The sequence below is a fragment of the Mytilus galloprovincialis genome, chromosome 1 (assembly GCF_965363235.1).
Source record: "Mytilus galloprovincialis chromosome 1, xbMytGall1.hap1.1, whole genome shotgun sequence".
NCBI lineage: Eukaryota > Metazoa > Mollusca > Bivalvia > Mytilida > Mytilidae > Mytilus > Mytilus galloprovincialis.
In genome coordinates this window covers 41,308,305-41,320,917 of record NC_134838.1, presented here as the reverse complement: position 1 = coordinate 41,320,917, position 12,613 = coordinate 41,308,305, and the positions used below count along the sequence as shown (strand labels likewise).

The 12,613-nt window shown below is 33.2% G+C and overlaps 1 long non-coding RNA gene across 1 annotated transcript; it reads left to right on the top strand.

The window, feature by feature from the left end:
- Positions 1-3,108: 3,108 nt before the first annotated feature.
- Positions 3,109-8,032, top strand: LOC143074715 (uncharacterized). Its single transcript, XR_012978031.1, has 2 exons — positions 3,109-3,178; positions 6,673-8,032. It is a non-coding gene; the product is annotated as an uncharacterized LOC143074715 (long non-coding RNA).
- The last annotated feature ends 4,581 nt before the right edge of the window (positions 8,033-12,613 follow it).

Below are 12,613 nucleotides of genomic sequence, written 5' to 3'. Positions count from 1 at the left end.
CTGCTCATCTAATTGTAAAAAGGAATACTATCTTTGGTTGCGATGAGGGACGAATTGTTCACTTTGTGTAAGTTTCTCTTACTTCTCTCCAGAATTTGACTATAACGAAATTTGAAAAAAAAAACATGGGCAACCACGTGTACTTAGTAGAATGGTGTCGAATAGATGATGGCTCTTAGTCTTGGTCCAATTCTGCTATATTGTAATATAGCTTTGCCCATTATGCCCGGGACCTGGTCAGTAAACATCATGCACAATTAAAACATTAAACTTGCCAGTGTACGAATTATGTCTGCTGTCTCTGGAAGCCAGTCTTTAAATGAATGTTTCGATTTGTTTACACATCTTTTGCACATTTTTATTTTGAAAATTATTCCTTACAGTGCACAATTATCATGATGATAATGAGATACTGAAATGCACAGTTTCTAAATTTTAAAGGTTAACGTTTGAATAGTATTAGTTGAATATGTGAAATTATAAATATAGAGATTCCTTACCACCATCATCTTTCTTAAACTGAATAAAACTCCAAATCTTGCAACCTTCTTTGTTCAGTTAATATAGAACAGTATTTGAAATTTGAATTTGACCTCAACCGGAAGTTAGAGAGATAGATAAACAAAGAAAATTGAAATGCATTAACATTTTATTCATTGTAGCAAATCATCAATGAATCACATCATTCTAGCTAACAAAGTTAACAAATCATTTTCAAATCATTTCATATGATATTCTAAGTTAACAAATCATAACGAAATCACCATTCTAGCTTACAAAGTTAACAAATCTCTTTCAAATCATTTCATAAGATATTCTAAGTAAACAAATCACACTAAAACAGAAACAAATTGCTTACAAATCATACAATAGAAAGAAATCGCAAAGAAATCAGTTTTAGGGAATTTGGAAAATTCTGATTTGTTTATGATTTGTTTAATGAATAATGAATCGCAAGCAAATGAACTAACAAATCGCAGAATCGCGATTTGAAAGAGATTTGGATACGATTTGAAAGCAATTTGTTCATTTATTTTTCTGTTTGGGGTTTTATTTATGACAGTTCGAAGTCGCATAACTCAGAATAAACCAAAACAATTCATGATAAAAAGAGTATATTCACCGATCCTTACCAATACCCTACAACAGAGTTTAGTTTGTAGAAATTGATTCAAGCATACTATATACTATATATGCTATTGCATGACATTTAAACAAATACCGTTTATCTCACTGACGGCCAAAGACATATAATAACATTAACGGTACCAATTTTCCTGCAGTTACGAAGGAATGACAACTATATTATATTTTGTTTTCAATAAACAGTGTTAAACGGTTCATGAATTAGAACAATTTTGTAAAGTTGTAAGTAAATCAATTCAAGCAAATTGATGCGAACAAACTAAACTTATGCTACAACATGCATGTGAAACATACACATAAATTTGATAAATTATCAATCCCAACAATGATATTCAGTTTAAAGAAAATATCCAGACATAGCACGATATATGAAAAATGCTTTAAAGTGAACATTAAAACTCGAGTAATTTTTGAACGGAAAAACATTGTATCTTAAAAATCGAGTTTCTTTATATTAATCCAAACTATAATATTAAGTTTTGAGGAAATCAATCCGGTATATTGGAGTAAGTGTGCGAAATGTCGAAAAAATACCCAATTTCAAACAGCTAAAGTACAACAAAACAAAATAAATTCAAAATAGACTGATAGCTGTTTGCCACCAATACTTATGATGTGTTTTAAAATAAACATGAGAATTTGTTACAGCCAAATTAAGGGATAGCACGAAGTGTTGATGAACGGATGGACGGACATTTGTATACCAAAATACACCAGGGGCTCAAAAGCCAGCTCATTTTTTTTAAGATATTGTGAAAACACGATGATATTGTGTTGGACTTTTCCGAATTTTCAGCTTTCGGGAATCTTGGCCGCAAAGTTCCGAAATCAAAGGATGCTAAGCAAGGTTGATAATGAATCCATAGACAACACATTTATTTGGACAAAAACGGCGATCAAAGTGAATTATGCTAAAAATTATGATGAAAATTGATAAAATTGACATTAGAACCATTTCAATGATCTTGTGTTTATTTAGGTAATGATTTATTGGAAAAAGTATCATTAGGTCTGTTTAAATATTCCTTTTTTGTATATCAAACGCACAGCTAGCGTACACAATTTGAAGCCTTTGTATCTATGACGACTTTATTTGCAGTTAAAAACTGGCAGTTTGGGTACATATTTTTCATCGCAAACATAGATTGACACAAATGAATCAAAATTGCTAAGGCATATTGATGAAATGTTTTATCGACTTACGATTTATAATTTATAAAATGTAATAAGACAAAAATATTTTTTTGTAAGTTAAATATATATATAAAGCAGGTCAGTGCATCGAATAGAAACTATGTAAGGAAAGTAGATAACTATAACATAGAAATCTGGACAATAGTCTGAAATATGTCGCTTTTCTTCTACAATATTTTTGAAATCTTATAGTTACAATTAAGTACTGATATCTGTTGAAGGAAAAACTTTGCACATCTTAAACATGTTAAAAGTTGCGAGAATGAAATAAAACAGACAAGAATACTCTCTGATTTACAAGATTTAATTGTCGTAGAGAGGATTCACGAATACCTTAACATATTGGCAGAACGAAACACATCAAACGATCGGACTTTTGTGTAACTCATAGAAATATTGTTCATTATATAATATCTAAACCAGTATTCCAGTTAATCAATTAAATGCCGCTGCTATTTTTACACCAGATATTTTGAAATCTTACCTTACCAGTAAATTTCAGTTTGCACAACATGCACAATGATGTTTTACATTATGCATGTTTTACCAAGAAACTCTGTATTTATTGAATCATAAAAATGCCACTTATTATATAACATTTATACAAGTATTACAGTAAATATATTAATTTCCGCTACTATTTTTACACAGGATATTTAGAAATCTTATATTACCAATAATTTGCAGATTGCACTGAAAGTTTGCACATGATGTTTTTACCAACAAACTTATATTTTCCGAAAATTGATACATCACCCTATATCCTATATAAACACTTACATGTACATCCTTTGCCAAATGTATCACTTGCCGCTGGATTCAGTACATAACAACAAAGGTAATATATTTTTTTTCATAACTACGTTAGCTTGAATATAAATTAAATTCAAACATGTTTCTATTAAAATATGTAAAGTTTGCATGTCAATTTTTGTAAGGACGTGATGATTTGATTGTTGCTGCGGTCTGTTGTATTTTCCTATATTATTTTTACCTATCTTTGTGTTTAAAATAGCTTAAACAACATTTTGGAATTTTTGGTCCTCGTTGCTCTTCAACTTTGTACTTATTTGGTTTTATACATATTTTGATCTGAGTGTCACTGGTGAGTCTTATGAAGACGAAACACATGTCTGGCGTATTAAATAATACTAAAACACACCCGCGAAATCGCGGGGAACTGTTGTAGGACGATTTTTTTTGCATCTTTTGGTAAAAGTCAAAATTAAAAATTTGCACCGCTTCAAACATGAAATAAATTTAACTGCTTTTATATAGACCATTCATAGTCTAATAAAATATACCTCCAGGACAATCCATCCGTGCTTTTTCTTTTGAGAGCCTTATTAACATGCCAATGGTAGGATATGAATCTTGTATAAATGACCAAGACCGACTAAGGGTAATTTAATGGGGTGGTCGTAGGGGTCCTGATCCCGAAATCCCGGGCTTAAAAACATGAAATCACGAGATGCAAAATTTAAAGAAATTCATATCCCGAAATCGAAAAATATATTCCCGGATCCCGTAAGGATCAATCCCCAAATCCCGAGCTTAAAAGCACCCGATCCCGACGTCCCGAAAAAGGTCCTGACTCCCTCTAATCTCTACCCTACTTTCATTTTTGCCAAATCACTACTTTCACTTTCAACAATATTTGTTTATACCCCATTTATGGGCATTATGTTTTCTAGTCTGTGCATCCGTGCGTTCGTTCGTTCATCCGCCCGTCTGTCCCGCTTTAGGTTAAAGTTTTTGGTCGAGGTAGTTCTTGATGAAGTTGAAGTTCAATCAACTCGAAACTTAGTAAATATAGTGCCGATGTGGCATCTGTGTACTATAGACACATTCTTGTTTCCACATGTTTTACTTATTTTAATATATATGCAACTGGTATGACCCCTTAAAAAGTAAACATTTCAAAGAAAACAGTAGACAGAATACAGAGAGTCTCCATATATTAAAGTAGTATAATCGTAGTTTACATGTAGATAAACGCGACAACTAATTGTCCTCTTTAAGGAGGTATAATAGTTTTGGTTCTTGCGATATGAACACCATGATGTGGAGAACGCTCTGATTAGCTTATTCATTTTTCATTTTTCACGTATCTATCATACGATTGGTTTTACTTGTGCATGTTTCAAACCGGAAGTCTTATCTTTGACTAAAAGTCAGTCTGATGACGGAATCAATATCCGGACTCGTTTTTCTCCAAAAATAACTCAATCTGAATAATCATAAGAATGGATGACAAATGCGACTATGCATGTTACCTATAGAACACAGAGGCATGATGATTAATTTATCGTGGAAGGAAGAGAAGCGACACACAAAATGAGGTCTTCTCGTTTAATAGTATAGATGCCTCGTACCTTTGATAACTATTTACACTGTGACTTATTAACAACAATATATAGAAAAGAAATATTCGTTTGACCATCTAGTTAACAACAATATATAGATACGAAATATTCGTTTGATCATCTAGATCAAATTTTCGAAATTTTCCGTTACCTGATGCAGACGATTCGTACACATTACACCCCTCAATTTGAGAATCGACTGAGCTCACCAACAACCTCGTTCAATCTAAGATGCCACTAGTTGGACACGATTCTGGAATCGAAGCTTGGAAATGAGTGGGAGTTAGGTTTGAGAGAATTGAGAGTGGAGCGGGAACCAGGTGGCTAGGGAAATAAAAAAAGGATAAGGATAAAAGAGGGACGAAAGATACCAAAGGGACAGTCAAACTCATAAATCTAAAACAAACTGACAACGCCATGGCTAAAAATGAAAAAGACAAACAGAAAAACAATAGCACACACGACACAACATAGAAAACTAAAGAATAAACAACACGAACCCCACCAAAAACTAGGGGTGATCTCATGTGCTCCGGAAGGGTAAGCAGATCCTGCTCCACATGTGGCACCCGTCCAGTTGCTTATGTGACTACAAATCCGGTAAATAGTAGATAATTTATGCTTCACCTGAAAAAATTGAAAGCGGGAGGCAAGTGGGAATTATTCCTTGTTCACTCCCTCAATAACAGAGGGGCAGTGTATTAAGTCACTTTATTAATTAAATAATTCTGTTTTTAGGTTTTCTGCAATACCTTTACCCCGGGAAGATTGACTTCAACCTGCTTTCACGATTTCCAATAAAACTTTGGTGAATTGTTTATATCTATGGAAGTAAGCTCCCTCTCGTTAATAAACAAAAAATGCATGACAATTCTAAATAAGAAACGTAACTAATTTCTGACTTATTTTCAACATTAAACTGTACTTAATGTGTAACATGTGTAATAACATGATAAACCATGATATATCTTGTTTAATCTAAACGACATGTTACACATGGTACGCTTCTCGCTCAAAAGTTCACTATGATAATGATTTGTTTAATACAATAAATATAGTTCTTTATATTTTAAATTCAACTTATAACAACATTTGAATATTCACAATTCTGTTTCCAACATTACATTTCACATGTTAGTTACAAAAAACTTGTGAAGTACTATAATGACTTCCAACCTCTGTTCAAACTACATACGCTTGAATTTATTTGCGCAATCGCAATAATCACTTACCAGTGTAAGCTTCAAAAATCTATTTTAACAATAAAAACAAAATCAGTCAATTTTTTCTTTGTCTTCTTTTTTATACATTTTATGAATATCTAAAATCTCTAAATAGTCATTTTTATGATGAAAAATTATTTTCAAAATCACGTTTACAACATTATGCATGACATTACAATTATTCCGTTATTTCCCCTACCACTTGCACAATGTGAAAGTAAATGTTTTAAGAGAATAATCCTGAAATCGCATTTTGTGCTTATTAAACTGATGCTTAATTGTGTTTTTTGTTACAACGTTTTGTAATAAAAGCTTGTTTGTAAACGGTTTCTCAAATATATGCTTCATATTGGTTTGGTATCGTATATCTTGCAAATTAAAAAATTATAGTCTATTTCCCTTAGTTTATCTAAAAAATACACCTCCAACTATTCAAAGCTTAGACAAATAAATAGTGTTTTTTTTTTATTATTTCAAGCTATTTTTATTTTGTAGCTTAAGCTGTTAAACACTTATTATAATGTAATATACGGAGTTTGTCTGAAAGAAGTAACTAAGAATAAAGAAAATGATACTACTCTGAATGTTTAAAAAAACAATAGTTGGTCTTTTAATTACAGAAATAAGACCAAAGGGTCATTCCTGAGTAAAACAAAACTGACGTCACTCGTACGCTTAATGCACTCTTCAACTATTATGGCACGCCTGCAACAATGTTAAATACTTTACACTTTCATTTTCAGGTATCTGCTAGTTGGGTTGAAAATCTGGTGATCGAGGCGTGTTGTTTTCCACTTCTTCTACGCGACGCTTCTGACCATGAATATTGACATAGAAAGTGATAACAAGGATGTCAATGACATGGTGCTGGCAGCAAAAGGCAGCCGTTGGGAGGAAGTATGTAATATTCTCGATAGGAAGTCTTACCTGATAAACTGTATTCCAGAAAACAGAGCTTGGTCAGCACTTCATCAAGCTGTGTTTTGGAACAATAGCACCATAGTTACCAAACTGCTTGGATATGAAGCATGTGATGCAATCATAAAATCAAAACAATGTCGGGATGAAATGATTGCACCAAGCTCGACCGCAACAGACCTTGCCAAGCTTAAAGGTTACGACAACATTAGACAGCTTCTGACCAAAAATATTGAAAATCACCGGTCTAGAAGGTTTGGAGATGTTCCACGATTTGTAACAAAAAAATGTGGGCAGCAAATTGCTGAAATGGGGTTTCCTCTTTTTGCTTTGGAGGTTGTCATGTACAAAACTACACTACTTAATCCTGATGCAAATATTAAAAATCATTCAGTCGAACTTATGAAACAAATATTTGATGATGAAAAGGACACTTGGCCCAAAATTGAAGTAAAACTGTACCAAGCTTTGTACGGTCATTGTAAAGCGTCCGCTGAGGAGATTCGAGATGCTCATGCTAAGGACGAAGCAACATTTTTCAAGAAACTCATCGAATTTTACACTGGCAACCTTGTGTATAAACAAGTAAACAAAGCATTAGGGAGGGAATTTCAGGATGGATACAAACCAGCTGCAGATGATTTAGCTTTGGGTCTTTATGCACTATTGCTTGATATGACCATTACGTTCTGGGCAGAATTAGAGAAATTTGAAGATGAAACATACAGAGGAGTTGATGTAGATGTCACTAACAAATACAAACCTGGACAAGAGATAATGTTTACTACCATGGTGTCTTGCACTCGAAGCCAAAGTATAGCGGAGTATTTTCGACGCAATAGTGGTACCCTGTTTAAATTTGACAATTCAAAAGATTCTTCTAATCGCCCCAGAAACATTGAGACGCATTCTTCTCACAATGAGCAAGAGTGCTTGTACACTCTTGGTACTTCATTTAAGGTTCATAAAGTTAACGAAGACACAAAAACTGTAGAACTAATTCTGTTGTAAAAAAACGATTGACTACTAGTATCAGCAATATTTGTATCAGACTAAGTTCTAGTGTGGCATGTCTTATAGAAGTAAAGATGTTGTTTTTCTTGCTTTGATTTCAAAATAAATAAACAGAATGTAAAGACGGATGAATGACCAATTTATTTATTAAATACAAAAATATACTAGCAATATCGCTGTTACTTTAATCTATTTATAGTTCAATCTATATATATAAAAATATTCATGATGATATAGTGATGTAACAGCTAATAATGACTTTCTGAAAATCAAAAATAGCATAGTACATTACATATGTGTCGGCATTAAAACGTATGTAAAAGGAGAATGCAAAATTAAAAAGATTTAAAAATATTCAGAAAGCAATATACTTTGTTGACGCGATTTTTCAGTCAAGAATAGGTGTTGCAGCTTTTCCCATCAATAAATGTCACCCCTTTCAAAACATATTGGATCTTGGTATTGGTGTGTTTCGATGCTCGGATTAAGTAAGGTGTTCGTTTAAGGTAATTTAATTCATTGATTTAAGAATTGTACTGGACATGTAACTATCTAATATTACCTAGTTCTACCATGGACTGGCGCGTTTTCGTACATTTGTAGGTGAAGAAGTACATTGTCAAAATACGTTGTAAATAGTCTTCAAACTTGTTTTTTTTTTTTTTTATTAATTCGTACTATTTTTATGTTGTGATGTTGCACTATTGATTCAGATAAGGGTGAAGATTTGGTACTATTGAAATGTTTAAACCCGTTGCAATTGTTTGCACATGTCCTAAGTCATGAATCTGATGTTCAGTAGTTGTCGTTTGTTGGTGTATTTATAAGTGTTACTCGTTTCTTGTTTTTGATATAGATAAGACCGTTGGTTTTCCCGTTTGAATGGTATTACACCAGTATATTTTTGGTGCCCTCAATAGCTTGCTGATCGGTGTGAGCCAAGTCTCCGTGTTGAAGACCGTACTTTGACCTATAATTGTTTACCCTTATAAATTGTGACTTGGATGGAGAGTTGTCTCATTTGAACTCATACCACATCTTCTTATATCTATTTTATAAAACCAGTTTCGACGTATAAGCTTCGATAAAAGCCATCTGCATTGGTATTTCCATTAAGGTGATTAAAACAATTGTTTCTTTCAATACATACAGATAAACTTATCATAGGTACCCGGATTGAATTTTGTATTTGCGCCAGACGCGCATTACGATTATGTTAAACATCCTTGCTCCAAACATTATTGCTTCCACTGTAATCTTGAAAGATGATATTTTGTATTCCAAGTTTTAAGGTAAAAATTAAACATCATTGAGGATTGGAAACCACTGTCAAAAGATGATATTCTAAACACTGCAAACTCGACCATTGAACGGAAACAACACCCAATTGTATTCAAGAAGCGAAAGAATTAAAGAAAATTCAAAATTACTACCTCTGTGCTATATGACAAAGTCGATGCATTATTGTAATAGTCAATTAGTTCAGAGTAAATGGTATAATGGTTATGCGTTATCACAAATATTTGAATCTAATGTTTGACTTAAAGACACCCAATCTTAACTCATTTAGCTGATCATCCACATTGAGTTTCTTTGCTCAACACTCTTACACCCCAATAAAATTACAAAAAGAAGAATTCAATTCTTAAATACAGCAAGAATTCTTTTGTTACGCTAGTTTCGGATACAATATTTTTAAGTACTCTTTCCATTTAAAACATCTTTTTAGCGGGAAAAGAAACTATTATTATTTCAAACACAGCACAAGGCAGTTAGTAAAGGAAAACTATTTAAAATGGTATACATTTCTGAAATCTCGTACTGCAAAATTAAAACTATGATGTGTTGCACATAATGTCATCAAACAGGTAGATTAATAGTATTTCGAAAAATGAAAACTCCTAAATTGAGAATTCCGTTAAATTGACAAAAAGCGACTTTAGTGATATCCTTTTGGTGTGCTCGTTATTTATACAGTCTACTTTTGAGTTATTGTGCTGTGGTCATTTTGTGGAGTCTTGTCTTTAATTTTTAATTTTGTGATTAGTGTCCTCATGTCATTTTGTTTTTCTTTGTTAATGACATAGGTGTTTGTTTTTATAATGATTAGGTTAGCTAATGCACATAAACAATTATTTATAGGCTGTATTCCAATTTTATACGCCTGTCAAAATATTGACGGGACGTATTATGTTATAAAAATTTCCGGCGTCCGTCTGTCTGTCCGGCGTCCACATGTCGCAACGTAACTTGAGAACATAGTTGTTTCTTATGATGGTCAAACGATCTGTATACTTTTTGGCGAAAATAAGATTTCAACTTTTTGAGTTACGGGACTTTATAACTGAACAGGGGTGTGTTTTTTCACATGTCGCGCTGTATCTCAAAAACCACTTATGATTATTGCTTAAAACTTTACACACTTCTTAGTTATATTAATTTTACTTTTTGGTGATGATTGAAAAATTTTAATTTAAGAGGTATTGCGATTTTTGTATAAAAAGGGGGTTTTCCACATGAAGTGCCGTATATCAGAAACTATTTATAATTATTGCATGAAACTTCATACACAAAAAGACGTGCTTATATCGCGCTTGTGGCTCAGTTGTTTATTGACATTCTTTACATATAATGTCTGTTTGCTTTGCTCACATATTGTTGTCAATATACTGGAATTCTATGCGATTGCCATACAAGTGAGAAGTTTAGCTACATTTGTAGCTATAAAACAAGGTTAAATCCACTTTTTTTTAAATAAGGAAATTTCCATTTTGAAATTGGTTCGGATGATATAAAACTTCCGGGAACCTGTATTCCTTGTTTAACCTTAGCCGTATTTTTAGAATTTTGGGATCATAAATTCTCTTCAACTTTGTACTTGTTTGGCAAAATGTAGACGAAACTTGCGTCTGGCGTATTAAATTATAAGCCTGGTACCTTTGATAACTATTATTTAATTTTATTTACGGTAGTCACTATAAATTACAAATAAATATTCGTTCAATGCAATTTGACCGAGCAAAATGTATAATTGTAGAATAAACCATCTATATCGTATTCGTATATCTTCAAACTGTTGATATAAAGGCAGTGCTGATATGCCGTAAACATACAGCTGAATGTATTTATTTTATAGGAATCCTGAAGGAAAGTAATAGATGAAATTGCAAAAATAGATAAGGTTGTAGCAAGCTTATGCAAACGAGATGACAAAAAAGTGATGATGTGATGTTGATGGCACCAAACATCAATTGGGATCAGTGCTTAACACCAGCTCCGTGTGCAATTGCTTTGTTGGGAGATTTGATACTGAAATCAGCCGACACAGACTTTAGTCTTGACGAAAAACCACCCACAGATGGCTTCAAGCTACTCCGGTATCCAAATTTATTCAGAACATCATTAGTTCAAGTCAGCCATGCTGGATGGGGTGCATTTAAAGAAGTACATACCAGTATGGATCAAATTCGTCTTCATAGTGGTAACGTTGATGGTCATGTAAAAAATGCCTAAATTTCTTATGCAAGGTACACCGGATGAAGTAAAATGGATGTTACCTACGTCACTGTCTAAAATACAGAACATCGCTGACGAAAGCTTACTGCAGCCAGTAAAAATCGATTTGTTGGAAATTGGCAGGAAAACTTCCTGAAGCATCTACTAATACAAAAGGAGTTTATGATTAACAATCAAAAGAAACTGTAATAGCAATTGAACCGAGTTTAGAATGAAAGAAATAAAAAAAGAGAACTTCGTGAAAGGGTATTCCTAAAAGTTTGGCAGATTTAAAAAATAGAAATGCTGTTATTTCGGAAGCTGTTAACAAAAGTAAATGCCTTCAGAATGAATTTCAAAAACTCGAAGTAGCGGCATACAAAGCACTTGGAAGGAATCAACTTGAGAACAAATCACCTCATTTGTCCAAAATGCCTTCACAGAGTGGTAGTTCTTCTGCAGTAACAGCAGCGATTGACAATGCTCGCTATAAAATTGAGCTAGCGAAAGAAACCCTGCGAGATGCAAAACTACGTCAGGAAAAATCGGATGATGAGCTACGAGAGTCCAATGAAAAACTGACAAAAGTTTTAATATACAGGACACAACTTGAATCAAAGAAGATTAATTTTGCTTCTATTCGTGAGTCATTGGTTAAGGGCATCAATGCATTAGCAGAAGTAAGAGATCAATGGGGAAAACTCGTCCGATTCTTTCAGATGTTGTCCGATCTAACAAAATGTTGTTTGCACTCTTCTCTGACGGATTTGTAGACCAGGCAAGAATAGGCCGTGAATAACAAAGGACGAATGATGCTGCACCAGTAACTGACACATTTATGGATGTCATATTTGAACAGGCATCAAAGGCCAGTCAGGTTACGAATAATGTGCGTACAATTACTGGAACATATGTTCAAATATCAAACGAACATTTGATGGACCGAATCACCTGCCTGGGATTTTTAGTAGCTTTGGATCCTAGAAAAGATGACCATAAAATCAGGAGGAAACACGAGGAACTACATAATGGATGTCAAGAGGCACAAAAAGCTATACTCTTTATTGTAATGAATGCAGGTAGGTTAATCCTATTCTATAGTAAATCGGCTATTTATTCATAAAAAATCATTGAAAGGAACTGAAATAGCATTGAACAGAGTTTAGAATGAAAGAAATAAAAAAGCGCTATCATACTTTAAGGAGGCGACTAATAGCATTCCCTCAGGAGGTGATTTAATTGGAATAGAAGTTTGTG